The sequence below is a fragment of the Lontra canadensis genome, unplaced genomic scaffold (genome assembly GCF_010015895.1).
Source record: "Lontra canadensis isolate GAN:19392208 unplaced genomic scaffold, GSC_riverotter_1.0 scaffold72, whole genome shotgun sequence".
NCBI lineage: Eukaryota > Metazoa > Chordata > Mammalia > Carnivora > Mustelidae > Lontra > Lontra canadensis.
The window spans coordinates 4063662-4085034 of record NW_022631066.1 but is presented as its reverse complement, the minus strand read 5'-3'; the positions used below and the strand labels follow the sequence as shown (position 1 = coordinate 4085034).

Below are 21373 nucleotides of genomic sequence, written 5' to 3'. Positions count from 1 at the left end.
ACCTCCACCTAAAAGGAAGGTGCCTAAAGCTTATTAAAAATTCTAGGTTTCCTCAAAAATAAACTATGGGGACTATGTCAAAATAAAAAGCTTTTTCACAATGTAGGAAACCATCAATAAAATGAAAAGGCAACCTACTAAATGGGAGAAGATATTTGCCAATGATATAAACAGTAAGAGGTTAATATCCAAAATATATAAAGAACTTATACAACTCAGCACCCAAAAAAAACAAACAAACAAAAAAAAAAAAACCCTGATTAAATAATGGGCCGAGGAACTGAATAGATATTTTTCCAAAGAAGATATATAGATGGCCAACAGACATATGAAAAGATACTCAACCTCACTCATCATCAAGGAAATGCCAAACAAAATCATAACGAGATGGGGGAGGCTTGGTGGCTCAATCAGCTAAGCATTTGCCGTCCCCTCAGGTCATGATCCCTGGATCCTGGGATCAAGCCCCGTATCAGGCTCCCTGCTCCATGGAGAGCTTGCCTTTCCCTCTCCCTTAACCACCCTCCCCCCAATAGCTCATTCTGTCTGTCTGTCTCTCTCTCTCTCTCTCTCTCTGTGTCAAATAAATTCTTTAAAAAAAATCACAATGAGATAGTACCTCACACCTGTCAGACTGACCAAAATCAAGAAGATAAGAAATAATAAGTGTTGGCAAGGATGTAGAGAAAAAGGAACCCTTGTGCACTGTTGGTGGGAATGTAAATTGGTGCAGCCACTGTGGACAATAGTAGAAGAGTTCTTCAGAAAATTAAAAATAAAGGGGCGCCTTGGTGGCTCAGTCAATTAAGCACCTGATTCTTGCCCTCAGCTTAGGTCTTGATCTCAGGGTCATGAGTTCAAGTCCCACATTGGGCTCCACACTGAATGTGGAGCCTGCTTAAAAAAAAATTAAAAACAGAAATACTATATGATCTGGTACTTTCACTACTGGGTATTTACCCAGAGAAAACAAAAACATTAATTCAAAAAGATATATGTCCCACTATGTTCACTGCAGCATAATTTACAATAACCAAAATATGGAAGCAACTTGAGTGACCATCAATACATGAATGGGTAAAGAAGATGTGGTATATAATATATATAATGGAACATTATGCAGCCATGAAAATGGATGAGAGCTTGCCATGGGCGACAACATGATGGACCTATAAGGGTATCATGCCTATTGGAATAAGTTAGACTGGAAAGATAAATACATGATTTCACTAATATATGGAATCTAAAAGACAAAATAAATTCATAAACAAAAACCAGAATCAGATCTGTAAATACAGAGAACAAAATGATGGTTGCCAAAGGGAAGGGGTAGGGGATGGGCAAGTTAGGTAAAGGGGAGTAGGAGATACAGGCTTCCAGTTATGGGGTGAATCAGTCACAGGAATAAAAGGCACAGCATAGGGAAGAGACTCAGTAATACTGTACCAGCACTGTATGGTGACAGATGGTAGGTTATCCTCACCATAAATGTAGCTAGTGTAGCTAGCAGAAAGAGAAGCTGAATCACTAAGTTGTACACTTGAAACTAACGTAACATTGTGTGGCAACTACAGAAGTCATAGAAAAAAGATTTTAAGATACTAGGCTCTCTGTGATACATGCATGTGAGAGACACAGGCATTAATAAATCTTGTCTTCTAAGACCTTAATCTCAGCTTCAGTCAGAGATAAAAGTTTCCAGCCCCAGATGTTTTTATCAGAACATCCGAAGTCAAGGGTCCTTAAATGCCAGCATCTACCCTCCAAAGGCAGGCCTCCCTTTCCCTGCCCTTTAGATAGAAGCCGGAAGTCACCAAGTCACATTCACTTAAGAAGGAACAAATTAAAGAGGTTCAAGTACTGACCTAAAGTTAAAAGGGAAAGAAAGCGAAGCTATAAGAGATTTTACTTTCTTCTGCAGGCAGGTCATCCTCGTCCCCCCTCTTTGCACCAATGTTTGACTTGTCAAAATTGCTTTGCTGCATCTCCACCTGACATCTAAATCATTTGACAGGCACATAACCTTATCAAATTTCTAGTTATAGTACAAATAGAAGTAACAAACCATAGCCACTGAAATTGATAACAGCTCACACAAAGAGCCAGGGGGCTGACTGCCGGAGAGGAGAGAGCCACTGGGGCACCCTGGCCCCCCAGCCAGGCGAGGAGGAGAGAGGTGGAGCCTGAGCCAGATAAAGGCTAATTCCACCAATTCCAATCTCTGTGCAATTGCTCTGCCTGAAACTGAAACAATCAAAAGGCCTCGCACCAGAGGTGGATAACATTTTGATAGCTGTGGTGTCTGTCTGCTCCAACTAGCATCCAGGCTTAAAAGGCAAATGGAACAAAAGCATCAGAAAACTACCTTTGAAAGTTTCCAGCTAAACATCATTTGCTGTAACACATTGTCCATGAACCTTGTATGGGTTATGAAGTACCATTCCTTAATTCAGCAGAGCAATGAAAAGAATAATCATTACTTCTCTGATTTTATCTGGAACTCAAGCCAAATCTCCCTGCTTATCCCTAGTATTTGTTCAAGAATATTGGGGAAAATATTATTTGCCCCCAAATAATAATATATCATATTTTAAAATTAAATTTAAATCACTGTATGAAACCTGAAACCTTTAAAAAATATGTTTTCTAAGTTTAAGTAATCCAGGCTCCCAACACTTCCGGAAATAATGCAAAAAGAAATTAAGGGATTAAATATAAAAAGTAGATGCAACAGCTAGGCAATCCGCCAGTTAAAGGACAGACCCAAAATTAGGTATCAGTTCACCCAACCATAAGTTTCCCAGCTTCCTAAACACTCCCCTGGTTTGAGACCTTTTAATCCCAGTCCCAGGAAAGGTACATCCCTGATTAAATACTGTAACCAGAGCTCCAAACCCTCTTATCTTTCTAAGTGAAGAATACATAGTTTATCAGTACATGATTACTTCTCTATCAGTCTACCCACCTCATGACAAAGCTAGGCAAAATTAACAAGTGAATTTTCGTTCTCTAGTTTCCTCTCATTCTCCCTTCCCTTTTCCTCCACCCTGTTCCACCCAACTCCCAGCCACAGAAGTGAATGAGTCTCTTTCCTCAATATCTCAAATCCAACCCACTCTTACCCAGCCCCGTCACCACTACATTAAGCCAGCCACTGCCGTCCCTCACTCAGATCACTGCAATACCTTCCCGCTAACCCCTCCACCTTGCCTCTGCACCATGCGTCCAAAGGGAACTTTCAAAACTCCATATCTGGGGTCTCCATTCCTTAAGTTTAAAACTCATCAATATAGGGCGCCTGGAAGGCTCAGATGGTTAAGCATCTGCCTTCCGCTCAGGTCAAGGTCTTGGAGTCCTGGGATCGAGCCCCATGTCGGACTCTCAGCTCAACAGGGAGTCTGCTTCTTCCTCTCCTCCTGACTCTCCCCCATTCATGCTCTCTCTCTCCATATCTCACTGTCTCGATGAATAAATAAAATCTTTAAAAAAAAAAAAAAAACCTCATCAATGTGTCCACATTGCATTTGGGTAAAATCTGGACACCACAGCTTTGGGAACGGATCACTTGCATTCCTTTCTGGTTACATCCCTCCCTGGTCTCTGTCCTATATTCATGCTCCCCCCACCACCATCACCCCGCCTCATTTTCTCTCACCCAAGAACACTCGGTGGAATGGAGGTGACCATCACTAAGCAGTTGTCCTTACCAGTAAATCGGCAAACTGTCATCAGGGGTCACTGAGACAGAGAGAGCCTCTTGTACCTCAAGGCACTGCTCCCACCACCCTGAGCTCTAGAAAAGGCACTGGTTAGAAGCTCTGCAGGGTAATCACTGGCCAGGCACCCAGACCTTCCTGCTGCTTTTGTTAGCAATACTTCGAGTTATTTTCTACAAAAGTATCAATACTTCTTTGGACCATCTTATAAACCGAGCATATTTTTCAAAGATTTTATTTATTTATTTATTTGAGAGACAGAATGAGGGAGAGAGAGAAAAAGCATGAAACGGGAGGTCAGAGGGAGAAGCTGACACCCACTCAGCAGGGAGCCCAATGCCAGACTGGATCCCAGGACTCCTGGCCACCCAGATTCCCCAAGCATATTTTAAATTTAGTATTCTTCCCTACTAATGGGAAAGAATTTAATACTTTCCAAAGTCTGATCAGAAACATGCTCAGAACATTCCACTGAAGCCTCAGTGGAAGCATTATACTTTTATGCACAGCTCCCTCACTAAAATCCTCAGGGTCTGCCCAGCTCTAACACAGAAGTGATTGCATTCACTGCCTTACCCCACAGGTTCAAGCTCAAAAATCACGTCAGAGGAACACGGGCTAGATAGGGAACACATAGAGTTCAAATACAGACACGTGGTTCCAAAGGGCTTCAAATACTAACTCAGGCCAAGGAAAAAAGAAAAGTAATTTTAATGTTGGCTTCACAAACAGGAAAATAGTCTCACTCCTTCCCATTATTACAAAATAAAGGATTCTATTGCATTTCACAATAAACGAAGAATTACAAAATAATTCTTTTCTAAGGTGGAAAATATAAAATATCCATATTGTGGTCAGTATTTGTTATCCTTTGACCACCCACTCTCCACCATTCCTTCCTTTTGTAAAACACCCATGCTTTCTTTTGAAAACTCAGCTCTTTCCAAGGTGGCTAATATGACATTGGGTTGGCAGGAGTTCTGCATTCCTGTATTTCAGTGATCCGGTCAGCCACAGACACATATCCAATCGGGGCCACCGAGAAATGGTGACATCACTGGTAGGGCCTCTCTTTTCCTGGACTGGCACCTTCAAGGATGTGGGTCAAAGGTGTGGCTGCCATTGTGCGGCCACATAAGGTAAGCCAGCCTGAAAATGGAGTTGTCAGAGAAGGACACAGAATTGAGAGATGGAGAGAAACCAGGTCCTGAATGATATCCTCTCAGTGCCCACAGGCGGCCCTGCCTGAAAACCACTTTCACCCCTGCACTCCCCTGACACCTGAGCCAACAATCCTAATGCCAGAGAGGGTTGAGTTTTCTGGCACTCGCAACAAGAAAGTCCTAACTGAAACACATACATTTTGTTAGCATATAAAATACCGAAATGGGTTTTAGGGCTTTCCAGATTACTTTCCTCTCAATATCCTACATTTCTTCTGTCCGGCTAAGACTTAGCACAGCTGTTTGTGATCAAAGCTCAATTACACACACTAACAGAGAAGTGGTTCAGATCATTCTAAACAGCGGACACTTGAAAATCATTTGCATATGGTTTGGGAATCTGTTATGAACTTATTAAGGAAACAAAAAAAAATCACAAAACATTACCTAAATATTTTTTAACAACTGCCCAGATGGGGGTTCCCTTCATGGAAACGTATAGAATACGTATAAACTTGAGCAGGAATTCTGTTTTCCAGAATTTTCTGGGATGTCACTATTTGGGTTGCTGGTGACAACCACACCCAATTGAGCAAAGTAAACAATAACTAAACTAAAATGTTACTTAAAACAATTCTCGGGGAAGGGGATAATTCCACAAAATGATTGAAAACAAGATAACTGTGACTTACTTAGATGTATATACCCAGTTTCTGTTAAAAGGTGTTTCCTGCATTATGCAAAATTCCTAAAAACCTAAGAACAGGAACTGGCAAGCATCCTAAAGATGCCCTTTTGAATACTCCTTAATTTCTTAACACATAGCATATACTCAAAAGTTCTTACTGTTTCCTTCCAAAAAATATCTTTCCTATCTTTTGGGTTTTTCCTGGTCATTTTAATATTTCATTTTTCAATCACAATTTTGTTTAGAAATGGCTGAATAAAAAAAAAAAAACAATAGGTAAATTCCCATATCCAGACAATCATGTCTTCAGTAAGCCTGTCAAGTTCTACATGGATCTGGGGATATATACTCTAAATTTAAAATGTATCACAGTAGTACTTCAGAACATTTCACTAGAGTGTTTTACCCATAAGCTAACTCAAATAAAGAATAAAGAAAATACTAAGGCTAGAAGCTGATATCCTGGGTGGGTAGAGGCCCTAGTCTCTGGGAACAGAGGTGGGAGAGTGAGTCAAGCTGGTACAGGAACCTGAATTCTAAACTTGGAGGTGAATCTAATACAGTGTGACCTTTCCAGGTTCCCCAAGAATCATACTTCTTTACATGTAAGGTGAGAAAATTAAACCAGATGATCTTTACAGGTCTCCTAGAATGCAAAACATTTATGATTCAGCCTACAAAATCATCTGGAGAATTAACCGTAAAAGATGGTGAGAAGAATTATCATGAGACCACTTAAAATAAACACCGAAGGAAAACAAAGTGAGTATACTTCTATTTTTGTGCAAAAGTGTGCACTAAGCTTCAACCATGGCTTAGTTTCAATGTGTTTTGGAATTATTTTCAAAAATCATCACAGAAGTTAAGGTACTCTTCTGGTTAACCTTTGGCTAACCATAACACTGAACTTGGGGAAAACTTCTTTCCATAATCATTCCTGTTCTCTGTAGCAATAAACATACCAGGTGCTCTCAAATTGCAGAGTTGTGCCCAAAATATCTGTTCCTATGCTTTCACAGACATTCAGTGATAACTAGTCCAGCCTAATGCATAGAAGGCAGAGAGAAATAACAGTAATTGGCTTGCCCTGGGACAGAACCCAAACCTTGGCATCATTAATAAATTATCTGCACCAACTGGGCAGCCCAGCCACAAAGTAATGAGACATATGCACTTACCTCTGCTGTGAGAGGTTCCAGAAAAATGCTATAAATGATATGCAGAGCAAGAAAAAATGCCTAAACATATCAGAAACTAAGAAAAACTGGTCTTATGGTTGACTGTAAGTTACACTTTAGTTAATCAAGTCTTATTTTAAATGCCTTAGGGAGCTGGTATTAAAATTCTTTTATAGTAATTACTTTTTTAAAGAGAAAATAATTTACCCTAATTTACCTATTTTGGAAATCATGTCATTTATCAAAACGTAAAGATATTAAACAGCTCACCCAATAATTAATCTTTAATTGAAATCTATAAAGAGGGGGGAAAATACTTTCTAATATTGAAGCATTCCAGACAAACATTCAAAAATCCAACAAAAAGCTTAGTTTATAAAAATAATTTCACAGGGTGCCTGGGTGGCTCAATTGGTTGAGCATCTGCCTTTGGCTCCGGTCATGATCCCAGATCCTGGGATCGAGTCCTGAGTTGGGCTCTCTTCTAGGTGGGGAGCCTGCTTCTCCTCCTGCCTACTGCTCTTTCTCTCTCTGACAAATAAATAAAATCTTTTAAAAAAATAATAAAGAAAGACAAATAATTCCACAAACTTAAAAAAGTGAAGATTATATTAAAAGAAGGCACACAAAGAACACACAGCAAAAATTTAATATCACACTGGGATGTACGCCACATTGATCTCCGCCACCATTTTAAATCAAACCATCATGAGGTTATCATGGTGTTATTTCAACTTAATAACAAAATTATTTGTTTCCAAGCTATCAGAACAATGTAGTTGTCAGTTTCTTTGACAAGGTCTAAGGGACAAAACTGAATAATCTAGTGGAATAGAAAGTCATTTATGTTTTTCATATAAAACAAAATAAAATATTGAACTAAACCTATTACCTTCTAGAGGGAAAGTAAAGAGCTAAAAGTCTTTTAACCTGACACAATAACATCTTTGTCTCATCAGGTTTTGATAATGAGCAATTTTTATCTTACAAAACTTTGAATTCAACTTTTTTTAACCTAGAAAAAAGAAGAATTAGGAGGCATTGTATAAATTAGGATCACTCATTTCTTTCTAGGGTTTACAAGGAGTCCCGGAAAAATCTCCTCCCATGCATTCCTGAGCACTTGTCCATTATAGACCTTCCTTGGCCACATACAAATTAGTCTTGATTTTATGCTCTAAAGAAAATGTCCCACATTTCCATAATGCCTGAAACTTTATCCTCATGGACAAAGGAGTCAAGGAAAGAAGATACCTTCACCCCCAGAAAATTGTGTTCAAAAAATATTTTTTTAAATACAGCTCTGTGACATTCTAATAAGATTATCCTCGCCTAAATACCAGAACATGGATTAACATTATGACCATGAAGTCTCAATCTAAACTGCTAATTAAGTCTTAGGCTAACTTCAGCAAAATTTCTCCTTGAATCCTGTTGCTCACTTCAGTTAGGCAAAAATGTCCACAGAGGTAAACAAAACTCTTGTGTTTGACACACACACACCAAAAAAAATCTCCCAAATACATTCCATAATTACAAAGACTCATCTATTCTGTACATATAATACTCAGGAAGTGGAATGGTGCTGAATAAAAAGATCTATGCCAGCTATGACTAAAATTATGGTTTAAAAAAGCATGCATCTATATATTAAAGGATCGAAAAAACAAAATGGTTGATCTGTTAGGTTCTTAGAAAATGGGTCTCTGGGTGATTTTAGATTTTTATTTCCATTAGTGTTATTACAAAATTATTTGTACAATAAACTAAAAGTGTAAATGCACATCCCTTCAGGTTAAGGGTACTTGTATTTTCTGGACCCAGTAGCATAACAAGCATGGAGAACGGACCCTGCTCTACAAGGGGAAATGGATTACATTACAGTAGGCAAAGTGCTAGATGGAGGATACCCGTCCAAGGCAATCACACATAGTTCGCTGTCCTCCTGCAAAGTTCTAATATATATGCGGCTGTGTATATGTGCTTTTTCCAAATAAAGAAAATATAACCACACAATATATGCCATATGTATCATTCATGAAAAGCAGTGCATATGTATAATTATGGATCATACATAATCCATATAATAATGTATGTATAGTATAATATATATATCATAATACATATATAATATATATAATTAATGCAAAGCAATAGAACCATTTAAAAGTCTGGTTCAGCTATTGTAATAACCAGATTAGGCTACAAAAAAACAAATGCAAATTTTTAAATAGGGCTAACAGTAATTGAAATGTGACATGTATCACTGACCTAAGCAAAATAATGAGGTGAAAGTAACACAGTAACTTTTCTCTTCCTTTCAAAATTTTCCAAGCAGATTCAGGTTAGAGCCTAACAGGCAATTCAATATTAGTATTACAATCAGCCCAGGCAGTCATCATTCAAAAATGTGCTGGATTTCAATGCTTTTAATTAGCCTAAATAACAGCTTGAGGAAGATTAAACTAAATGATACCTAAAATCTGCTTCAAAAATAAATTCTGTGGTTCTCTAGTTATCTTAATAGATGAACAGACAGATACAGAAGCATAGGATTTACAGGTCCTTGAAACAAAGTAGCATCAAATCATAACAAAGAAGTCAGTTTCATAATCTCATTTCCTATGTTTAGATAAGTTACCTAGAACCTTTATAAGTATTACTTTTCAATTATATATCTTAGCCATAACTTAAATTTTAAAATTAAACAAATGAGAATGAAAAAGTGAAAACATACTTTTTTCCAAACACCAAAACAAAAGAAGATAATTCCTTTTTTTTTTTAATTTTAATTCCAGTACAGTTAATGTACAGTCTTCTATTAGTTTCAGGTACACAATACAGTGATTCAGCAAGTCAATACATTACTCAGTGCTCATCACAACAAATGCATGACTTAATCCCCATCACCTATTTCACCCATTCCCCCCCGCCTTCCCTCTGGTAAAACATCAGTTTGTTCTCTATGCTTAAGAGCCTGTTTTTTGGTTTGTCTTTTTTTGGTCTTTGTTCATTTGTTTTGTTTCTTAAGTTCATATGAGTGAAATCATATGGTATTTGTCTTTCTTTGGCTGACTTAGCATTATACTCTCCAAATGCATTCATGTTGCTGCAAATGGCAAGATTTCATTCTTTTTTATGGCTAGGGAATATCCATGTGTGTGGTGTGTGTGTGTGTGCACGTGTACGCGCGCGTGTGTGTACCACATCTTCTTTATCCATTCATCTGTTACAGGATATTTGGGCTGCTTCCATAATTTGGCTGTTGTAGATAATGCTGCTATAAACACAGGAGTGCATATATCCTTTCAAATTAGTATTTTCATATTCTTTGGATAAATACTCAGTAGTACAATTACCAGATCATAAGGTAGTTCTATTTTTAATTTTTTGAGGAACCTCCATAGTGGCTGCAGCGGTTTGCATTCCCACCCCCAGTGCAAAAGGGTTCCTTTTTCCCCACCCTCACCAACATTTGTTGTTTCTTGAGTCTTCAATCGTAACCCTTCCAACAGGTGTGAGGGGATATCGCATTGCAGTTTTGATTTGCATATCTCTGATGATAAATGATGTTGAGCATATTTTCATGTGTCTCTTGATCATCCGGATGTCTGCTTTGGAGAAAGGTCTACTCATGTCTTCCATCCTTTGTTAATTGGATTACTGGGGTTTTTTGGTATTGAGTTGTATAAGTTTTTTATGTATTTTGGATACTAACCCTTTATCAGGTATGTCATTTGTGAACATCTCCCATTCCGTTGCCTATCTTTTTGTCTTGTTGAATTTTTTCTTTGCGGTGCAGAAGCTTTTTATTTTAACGCAGTCCCAATAGTTTATTTTTACTTTTGTTTGTTTCCCTTGCCTCAGGAGACAGATCTAGAAAAATAATGCCAGGACCAATGTCAAAGAAATTACTGCTTGTGCTCTGTTCTAGGATTCTTAGGGTTTCAGGTCTCACAATTAGATCCTTAATGCATTTCAAGTTTATTTCTGTGTATGGTATAAGAGATTCATCCCATTTCATTCTTTTGCATGTAGCTGTTCTATTTTCCCAATACTGTTTGTTAAAGAAACTTTTTCCCATTGTATAATCATACTTCCTTTGTCAAAGATTAATTAACCATATAACTGTGAGTTTGTTTCCGGGCTTTCTATTCTGTTCTATTGATCTCTATGTCTATTTTTGTGCCAATACCTTACTGTTCTGATTATTATAGCTTTGTACTATATCTTAAAATCTGAGATTGTGATACCTTGTTTTGTTCTTCTATTTCTTTAAACATTTATTTATTTGAAAGAGAGAGAGAAAGAGAGTGAGCACATGGGGAAAGGGAGAGGGAGAGAGAGTCCAAAGCAGATTCCACACTGACCCGGGAGCCCAAGGTGGGGCTCAATCTCATGACCCTGAGTGTGATGCTTAACTGACTGCACCACCCAAACACCCTTGCTCTTTTTTAAGATTGTTTTGGCTATTCGGGGTCTTTTGTGGTTCCATACAAATTTTAGATTGTTCTAGTTCTGTGAAAAATACTGTTGGTATTTTGATAGGGTTTCCATTGAATCTATAGATTGCTTTGAATAATACATACATTTTAACAAATGTATTCTTCCAATCCATGAACATGGAAAATCTTGCCATTTGTAGCATTTTCAATTTCTTTCATCAACTTTTTACAGTTTTCAGAATACAAGTCTTTCACCTCCTTGGTCAAGTTCATCCCTAAGTATTTTATTATTTTTGGTGCAATTTTACATGGGATTTTTTTTTCTGAATTTCTCTTTCTCCCGCTTCATTATTAGTGTAGAGAAGTGTAATAGATTTCTGTATATTGATTTTTGCATCCTGTGATCTTTCCAAATTCATTTATCAATTCTAGTAGTTTTTTGGTAGTGTCTTTAGGATTTTCATAGTATCGAGTCATCTGCAAATAGTGAAAATTTTACTTTTTCATTACCAATTTGGATGCCTTTTATTTCTTTTTCTTGTTCAATTTCTGTGGCTAGGACTTCTAGTACTATGTTGAATAAAATTGGTGAGAGTGGTCTTCTTTCTGATTTTAGGGGGAAAGCTCTCACTCAGTTTTTCACCACTGAGTATGACATTAGCTATGAGTATTTCATATATGGTGGGATTTCATAGATGGCCTATATTATGTTGAGGTATGTTCCCTCTAAACCAACTTTGTTAAGGGTTTTTTATCATGAGTGGATGTACTTTGTCAAATGCTTTTTCTGCAATGACTGAAAAGATCATGTTTTTTTTAATCTTTCCTTTTTTTGGTGTGATGTATCACACTGATTGATTTGTGAATATTGAACCACACTTGCATCCCACTTGATGATGGTGAATGATTTCTTTTAAAGTATTGCTGGATTCAGTTTGCTCATATTTTGTTGAAGATTTTTGCATCTATGTTCATCAGAGATATTAGCCTGTAGTTCTCTTTTTTGGTAACATCTTTATCTGGTTTTGAGATCAGGGTAATAATGCTGGCCTCACAGAATAAATTTGAAAACTTTCCTTCCTTTCCTATATATATCAGAATAGTTTGAAAAGAATAGATACTAACTATTCTTTAAATGTTTAATACAATTCACCTGTGAAGTCATCTGGTCCTGGACTTCTGCTTGTTGGGAGGTTTTTTTGTTTGTTTTTGTTTTTTTTTTTTATTACTGATTCAATTTCATTTCTGATAATTGGTCTGTTCAAATTTTCTATTTCTTCTTGATTCAGTTTTGGGAGGTTAAATGTTTCTTGAAATTTATCCATTTCTTCTAGGTTGCCCAGTGTGTTGGCATATAATTTTTCATAATATTCTCTTATATTCCTTTGTATTTCTTTGGTATTGTTATTTCTCCTCTTTCGTTTCTGATTTTATTTGAGTCTGTCTGTCTGTCTGTCTCTCTCCTCCTCCTCCTCTTGTCTTTTCCTTTTTTTTTTTTTTTTCTTACGAGTCTGGCTAAACATTTATTGATTTTGTTGACCTTTTCACAGAAATAGCTCCTGGTTTCATGGAACTGTTCTGTTGTTGTTGTTGTTGTTGTTTAGTTTCTATATCATTTATTTTTGCACTAATCTTTATTATTTCCTTCCTTCTACTGGTTTGCATTTGGGTTGTTCTTTTTCTAACTCCTTTGCATGTAAAACTAGGTTGCTTACTGGAGGTTTTTCTTGCTTCTTGCTGTAAGCCTGTCTGTATTGCTATAAAATTCTCTCTTAGAACAACTTTTGTTACATCCCAAGGATTTTGGACCACTGTGTTTTCATTTTCATTTGTCTCCATGCATTTTTTGATCTCCTCTTTAATTTCCTGGCTGATCCATTCATTGTTTAGTAGCATGTTATTTAACCTCTATGTATTTGTGTTCTTTCCAGATTTTTTCTTACAGTTGATTTCTAGTTTCATAGCATTGTGATCATAAAAGATGTATGGTATGACTTCAATCTTTTTGAATCTCTTGAAACTTGTTTTATGGCCCAGTATGTGATCTATTCTGGAGACTATTCCATTACATGCAATTGAAAAGAATGTTTCTTCTGCTGTTTTAGGATGGAATGTTCTGACTATATCTGTTAGATCCATCTGGTCCAGCGTGTCGTTGAAAGCCATTGTTTCTTTATTGATTTTCTGTTTGGATGATCTATCCATTGATGTAACTGGGCTGTTAAAGTCCCCTATTATAATTGTATTACTATCAGTTATCCTTTATGTTTGTTATTAGCTGCTTTTTGTATTTGGGTGTTCCTGTGTTGGCTGCAAAAATATTTATAATTGCTGTATCTTCTTGTTGGATTGTTCCCTTTATGATTATATGGTGTCCTTCTTTGTTTCCTGTTACAGTCTTTATTTTAAAGTTTATTTTGTCAGATATAAGTATTGCTATCCTGGCTTCCTTTTTTGCATGATAAATGCTTTTCCATCCTTTCACTTTCAATCTATATGTCTGCATGTCTTTAGGTCTGAAATTAGTCTTTTGTAGGCAGCATATAAATGGGTCTTGATTTTTTATCCATTCCGTTATCCTATGTCTTTGGATTGGAGCATTTAGTCTATTCACATTCAAAATAGTTATTGACAGGTGTGTATTTATTGCCATTTTGTTACTTGTTTTATAGTTGTTTTTGTAGTTCTCTTGTTTCTTTCTTCTCTTGCTCTTTTCTCTCATGGTTTGTTGGTTTTCTTTAGCGATCTACTTGGATTCCTTTCTCCTTATTTTTTGCATATCTATTACTGGTTTTTGATTTGTTGTTTCCATTAGGTTTGTATAAAACATCTTCTGCATATAGCAGTATATATTAAGTTGATTGTCACTTGAGTTTGAACTTTATTCCTCTGTCTCCCTCACCACGTTTTAGATATATTGTATCATATTTCACATCCTTTTATTTTGTGAATCCCTTCACTGATTCTTACAGATGTACTTACTTTTTTTTTTAAGGATTTTGTTTATTTATTGGACAGACAGGTATCACAAGTAGGAGAGAGGAAGGCAAAGACGAATGGAAGCAGGCTGCCTGCTGAGCAGAGAGCCCGATGTGGGGCTCGATCCCAGTACCCTGGGATCATGACCCTAGCCAAAAGCAGAGGCTTTAACCCTTTGAGCCACCCAGCACCTCCAGATGTACTTATTTTTGATGTGACCTCTTTTCTACATTCAGCTGTGGAGAATTTGTTCTGCTAGCCTTTGGGTCATTTTCTGGGTTATTTACACTGGTGTGGGTGTTCTCTAGTTGTACCCATGGAGCAAGATGAGCTTGGGGTCCTCCTACTCTGCCATCTTCCCCAGAAATTGCCAGTTAGTGACTTTATATTTACAAGGACTTCTTTTTATCTCATCCTGCTATGGGGAATTTTTAGTGTCCCCACCCTTGACTATCTTTGGAGTCCCCGATCCCACCTACTGTTTCTTGTGCTGCTTCACTGTCCATGTCTTCATTCCCTCACATGTGACTTAGACTCCACACCCATCATTATGATCACTTCCCAGCAACTTCCCTTAAATACTACTCCCCTCCTTCCCTCTATTGCACTCTCCTAGCCCTGGTAAAAACCCAACACTCTGCCTACTCTGCATTGTATCCAAAAGGTGCAATGTGGTAGAGAAAAACACACAGCTATGCTATCTAAGCTCAGTTAAATTTATGGTCATTGCAACCATGTCCTCAGCTCTGTTGAGCAACCTCACCCTTTCTCACCAGTCAGGAAGCTATTTCCTACTCTGGTGTCTCCCCAACATTCTACACCCACTCCCCAACTAGGAACCTTCTGAGTTATTCCATTGATCAATTTATCTGTCTCTATGTCAGTTATTTTCAATTGATAACTTTAATGTTTATTTCCTGTAGAAACAGAACTACTCAGAAGAATGTTTCACTATTTACTCAACAAAAAACTTACCAACCTTTCTGTGTCTGTGCCCATGTGACCCTGCCTTTTCTCTCATTCAGCAGGACTAACTGTGCTGGCTCCTGCATAAGGCCAACCCCTCCACTTGTGTACTAGGTCCTATCACCTCTTGCCCAGTCAAGGACTTTGTTCCAAAAATTAGCCCCTCTCCTCTCCATCATCAAATTTCCCCTCTCGAGTAGACTGCTGCCATTAGCATACAACCGTACTATATTACCTAGAACTGTATTTTTCTGTTCATTTTATAGCAGCAACTCCTCAAATAGTTTTAAAAAAAACTCACAGCTCATATTTCTCTCCTCTTACTAGTCATGATCACATTCCCAGCAGACTTTTGTCCCACCACACCCTAGTAACTACTCTGGATAAAGCCACTTATAAATTCTATATTGCTAAATCTAGTGGACAAATCTGTCATCAACCTTGCAGACACATTTGAAAGAGATGACCCAACTGCCTTGAATCACCTCCTTCTCTTGGCTACATCCCCAGCACCTACAGAAGTGCCTGGCACATATTAGGTACACAATATGCACTATATGAATGAATGAATTCATTCACTTAAATGTTGACTGCTCAGCTGTTTCAAGCTAAATAGTCTTAGTACAAGGTTACAGTAAATGTCAAGGACATGATTGTTTTAAGAATTTCAGAATTATTTTATCACATATTTAAATATGTGGTCAATTTTCTAAAGTGGCATCTTTCATACAAATAAACAGAAGATTTATGAGAGGTATACACATAATAAGTTCAATACTTATCTCTTGAGACAACCAAAATCATCTCAAAACAACTATTTTCCCAATTTACCTGGTTTAAAAACATATATATAATCACCCTTACCTCCTTTCTTGTAGGAAATAATTTCCAAAGATGATTATTCAAAATATGTCTTAGTGTTAATTAACAATATGTGGAAACCCAAATAAATGAGATGTTCCCCCCTTGTGGACTGGGAAACTCAATAAATATGTCCATTCTTCTTCAAATTGATATATGCATTCAGTGTAATTCCAATCAAAATCCCAACAGACATTTTAACAATGTTTATTCTTCTGATCCAAGAGCATGGAATGGCCTTCCATCTTTTTGTGTCTTCTTCAATTTCTTTCATGAGTGTTCTGTAGTTCCTCGAGTACAGATCCTTTACCACTTTGGTTAGGTTTATTCCCAGGTATCTTATGGTTCTTGGTGCTATAGTAAATGGAATCGATTCTCTAATTTCCCTTTCTGTATTTTCACTGTTAGTGTATAAGAAAGCCACTGATTTCTGTACATTGACTTTGTATCCTGCCACGTTACTGAATTGCTGTATGAGTTCTAGTAGTTTGGGGGTGGAGTCTTTTGGGTTTTACATATAAAGAATCATGTCATCTGCGAAGAGAGAGAGTTTGACTTCTTCATTGCCAATTTGGATACCTTTTATTTCTCTTTGTTGTCTGATTGCTGTTGCTAGGACTTCTAATACTATGTTGAACAAGAGTGGTGAGAGTGGGCATCCTTGTCGTGTTCCTGATCTCAACGGGAAGGCTGCAAGCTTTTTCCCATTGAGGATGATATTCTATACTGCCTAGAGCAATCTATACTTTTAATGCCATTCCAATCAAAATTCCACTGGTATTCTTCAAAGAGCTGGAGCAAATAATCCAAAAATTTGTATGGAACCAGAAGAGACCCCGAATCGCTAAGGAAATGTTGAAAAACAAAAATAAAACTGGGGGCATCACGTTACCTGATTTCAAGCTTTACTGCAAAGCTGTGATCACCAAGACAGCATGGTACTGGCATAAAAACAGACACATAGACCAGTGGAACAGAATAGAGAGCCCAGATATGGACCCTCAACTCTATGGTCAGTTAATCTTCGACAAAACAGGAAAAAATATTCAGTGGAAAAAAGACAGTCTCTTCAATAAATCGTGCTGGGAAAACTGGGCAGCTATATGTAGAAGAATGAAACTCGACCATTCTCTTACACCGTACACAAAGATAAACTCAAAATGGATAAAAGACTTCAACATGAGACAGGAATCCGTCAGAATCCTAGAGGAGAACATAGGCAGTAATCTCTTCGATATCAGCCACAGCAACTTCTTTCAAGATATGTCTCCAAAGGCAAAGGAAACAAAAGCCAAAATAAACTTTTGGGACTTCATCAAAATCAAAAGCTTCTGCACAGCAAAGGCAACAGTCAAGAAAACAAAGAGGCAACCCATGGAATGGGAGAAGATATTTGCAAATGACAGTACAGACAAAAGATTGATATCCAGGATCTATAAAGAACTCCTCAAACTCAACACACACAAAACAGACAATCATATCAAAAAATGGGCAGAAGATATGAACAGACACTTCTCCAATGAAGACATACAAATGGCTATCAGACACATGAAAAAATGTTCATCATCACTAACCATCAGGGAGATTCAAATTAAAACCACATTGAGATATCACCTTACACCAGTTAGAATGGCCAAAATTAGCAAGACAGGAAACAACATGTGTTGGAGGGGATGTGGAGAAAGGGGAACCCTCTTACACTGTTGGTGGGAATGCAAGTTGGCGCAGCCTCTTTGGAGAACAGTGTGGAGATTCCTCAAGAAATTAAAAACAGAACTTCCCTATGACCCTGCAATTGCACAATTGGGTATTTACCCCAAAGATACAGATGTAGTGAAAAGAAGGGCCATCTGTACCCCAATGTTTATAGCAGCAATGGCCATGGTTGCCAAACTGTGGAAAGAACCAAGATGCCCTTCAACGGACAAATGGATAAGGAAGATGTGGTCCATATACACTATGGAGTATTACGCTTCCATCAGAAAGGATGAATACCCAACTTTTGTAGCAACATGGACGGGACTGGAAGAGATGATGCTGAGTGAAATAAGTCAAGCAGAGAGAGTCAATTATCATATGGTTTCACTTATTTGTGGAGCATAACAAATAGCATGGAGGACATAGGGAGTTAGGAGAAGGGAGTTGGGGGAAATTGGAAGGGGAGGTGAACAATGAGAGAATGTGGACTCTGAAAAACAATCTGAAGGGTTTGAAGAGGTGGGGGGTGGGAGGTTGGGGGAACCAGGTGGTGGGTATTAGAGAGGGCACAGATTGCATGGAGCACTGGGTGTGGTACAAAAACAATGAATACTGTTATGCTGAAAATAAATTTAAAAAATGATTTAAAAAAATCCCAACAAATTATCTTTTTAGACTTTGACCATTTCTATGGAATAACAAAGAACCAAAAGGAGCCACACACTCCTGAAGTATGAGAAGATGTGAAGGAAGGGACTGCTTGCCTTCCCAGATAGAAGGAAAAACATAAAGCCACAGTGTATTACCAGCACAGGGACACATACATTGATCAACAGAACAAAACAGAAGGCCCAGCAAGAGAACTACACTTATACAGACACTTGATTTATGACCATTATGTATCAGGGATTTGAAGGGACACCAGCTCAATGAACATTCAGTCAATCCTGTGGAGCAAGGGGTCTTTACCCTGAAGTCTGCAAGGGGTGGGTAGATATAAATAGATATCTATTTATCTTTAAATAGATAAAATTCAGGGAGTCCATGAACTTAGATGAAGGGGAAAGGCATCTTTATTTTCATCCACTTCCAAATGAAATTTAATATTCACATGAATGATCAATGGAGTATTAGCAGAACCTGTGTCTTTAACATTAATAAAAACATATTCTCTAAAAAGGAACCAATAAGCTTCACTAAGCAACCAAAGGGGTCCAAGGCACACAAAAAGTTAAAAACCCCTGCTTTGGAATGCAACAATACTTACTGCCATGAACTGAATGTTTGTGTCTCCCCCAGCACCCCTCACCCACCAAAATTCGTATTTTGAAGCTTAATTCTCAATAGGACAGTATTCAAAGGTAGGGTGTTGGGAGGACACCAGGGTAAAACCCTCATAATTGGGATTAGTGTTTTGTTTTTTGTTTTGTTTTGTTTTGTTTTGTTTTGTTTTGTTTTCAGAAGAGACTAGAGCACTAGTTCTCACTCCACCATGTGAGGACATGTCAAGAAACAGATCTTCACAAACAAGGAAGTCAGCGCTCACCAAGAACCTGATCCGAGAGTACCTTGATCTTGGACTTCCCAGCCTCCAGAATTGTGAGAAATACATTTTGTTGTTTAAGCAACCCAGTCTATGGTATCATCATAGCAGCCCAAATGGACTAAGATAGTGATCTTTAGGCCAAATAAATCTTACAGTACTGACACGATGTAGAGAACCTACGCAAGTTAAAATTACTCACCAAACCCAGCTTAGCCAGCCTCACATAATAGCAGTTTTCTTTCTCTCTCATCCCTAGGGTGACTTGCTTCCTAACCTCTGGCCAGAGACACCACTTTCCACTTTTTATTACCTCATAATCCCCAGTTTAAGTTACGTGGCCCCTCTCTGGTTTTCTGATGACCAATCCAACTCCTCCTTCTTCTCCAGATTCTGCTGGACCTAACAGCTCTAGCCTCTCCTTCCTCCACCCTGCTCCCTGCCTCACGCACATTTGGGAATTCCAGGGAACACATCCCAACTAGGCTGTTCCCCATCCATGCTCTTGCCATACAACAAATTAGCATCCCTGACATAGACTCTTACATCTGGCAGCTTTTCTCTACAGGGATACAGGGGTTGTAATTTAACATCCAAGACATATCAAGGGGTGTGGGCTATTTCTTCCCAGGCTCATTTAACAATTTTCTCTGCAGCAAATGAAATGTTCTAGATGCCATTCCTTTTACTAAATGTGGAATGGGGTCTCTGACTTAATAAAGAGTTTATACAAGAGATTTTTAAAGGTGGATTTATGACTGTCAAGCTCTAAAGGAAACTGAACAACGCTACAGGCTTGATGGAAAAAAGAAAAAGAAAAGAAAAGAATGTTGAATTAAGTAGAATTGTGTATAAATAGATGGTTCTGAAGTTCAGGAGAGTTATAAATGCTGCCTTCCTGAGAAACTGATAAACCAACTTAATCAAATTTACTATCATAAATTTTGAAAAAATGAAACCTAAATCAATGAAATCTTGATGTCAAAGAAAAATTTTAGTTGATATTTGCCTTTTGGGGTATTGTGAGGTAAGTATACGTTTGAAAAATATTAGTCTATAAGGTCAGAGGTGCTGTTGGGTTTTTTGTTTTATATTAGCATTTCTCTTTTGAAAAAAAGGAATTGGATAAATTACCTTCATTTTCACTTTTTAAAGATTATGATACTAATTAGTAGTAATTAAAGGTTGTTTTTAAAATAGGTATTATGGATTTATGTGGACATTGTTCATGTGCTATGACTATTGAGAATCTTTTAAACAACCTACCTAAGTTTTGGGGACTTCTCATATTTTAAGTCTCCAAGGAAGGAGCTGTAAACTCACTTTCTCAGCCTTGCTCAAAGCTGCACAACAGGCATGTTACCTCAGCACTACCGAACAGATGGACCCATAAGAGCCTTTAATTCAGAAGAGAACACAGGGAGCAGAATCTTCTTTCTGCTCAGGGTGATGACAGAGGTTCCTGGGCTTGCAGAGACACTAGTGCCAGTGGGCCACAGTCCACAAGTCCAAGAGAGCAGCAGGAGCCATGAACTCCCACCAGCAGATTTAAGAGGGTCCTTGCTGACACAGTCATAGTGCAATCTCAGAGCACTGTCCTTGGGTGACACAGTCATAGGTCAACCTCAGAGCACTGTCCCTGGGTGGCACAGGGACCCCTCATCTCTCCTGCCCTCACTCTGAACTGCCTTCCTAACATCCTCGAGTATTTTCTCCCTAAACTATGTTGAAATTAGCTATAAACTCTTTTACATGTTTTTTTAAGTTATTTAAATGTCATTTAAATGTTCTTTATGGAAAAAAATAAAAAAGCCTACATAAAGTTTTTAAAATATATAAAATCCCCCAAATATGTGATTAAGAGGGTATCTAATTATATTAATATTTAAAAGGATATAGTCATGCAACTTCTGGTCATGCTATTGTGCCAGCAAAGGATATCACTGCATTGCAGCCAAAGCATACCACTAAGTTATGAGCGACAGAACACGGATGTCTTAATAGGGTAAAAACAAGGATCTGAATGTAAAAGGAGCTTATTAACTGAAATGAAATTCTTACAAAAGCAGGTATTTTATTTTTTAGTATGTACATCTATTAGCTATTTCTGCAATGATGCTGCATATAACAAACCCT

General features: G+C 37.7%; 1 protein-coding gene and 1 long non-coding RNA gene across 3 annotated transcripts in view; both read right to left on the bottom strand.

Annotated features, from left to right (window-relative positions):
• The window catches only part of NEBL (nebulette), a 355773-nt gene that overhangs the window by 186246 nt on the left and 148154 nt on the right, over positions 1-21373 (bottom strand). The gene's annotated exons all lie outside the window — the stretch shown is intronic.
• On the bottom strand, positions 9858-20705 carry LOC116881214. Its single transcript, XR_004385371.1, has 3 exons — positions 20478-20705; positions 19611-19612; positions 9858-9876 (listed from the first exon to the last, which is right to left on the bottom strand). It is a non-coding gene; the product is annotated as an uncharacterized LOC116881214 (long non-coding RNA).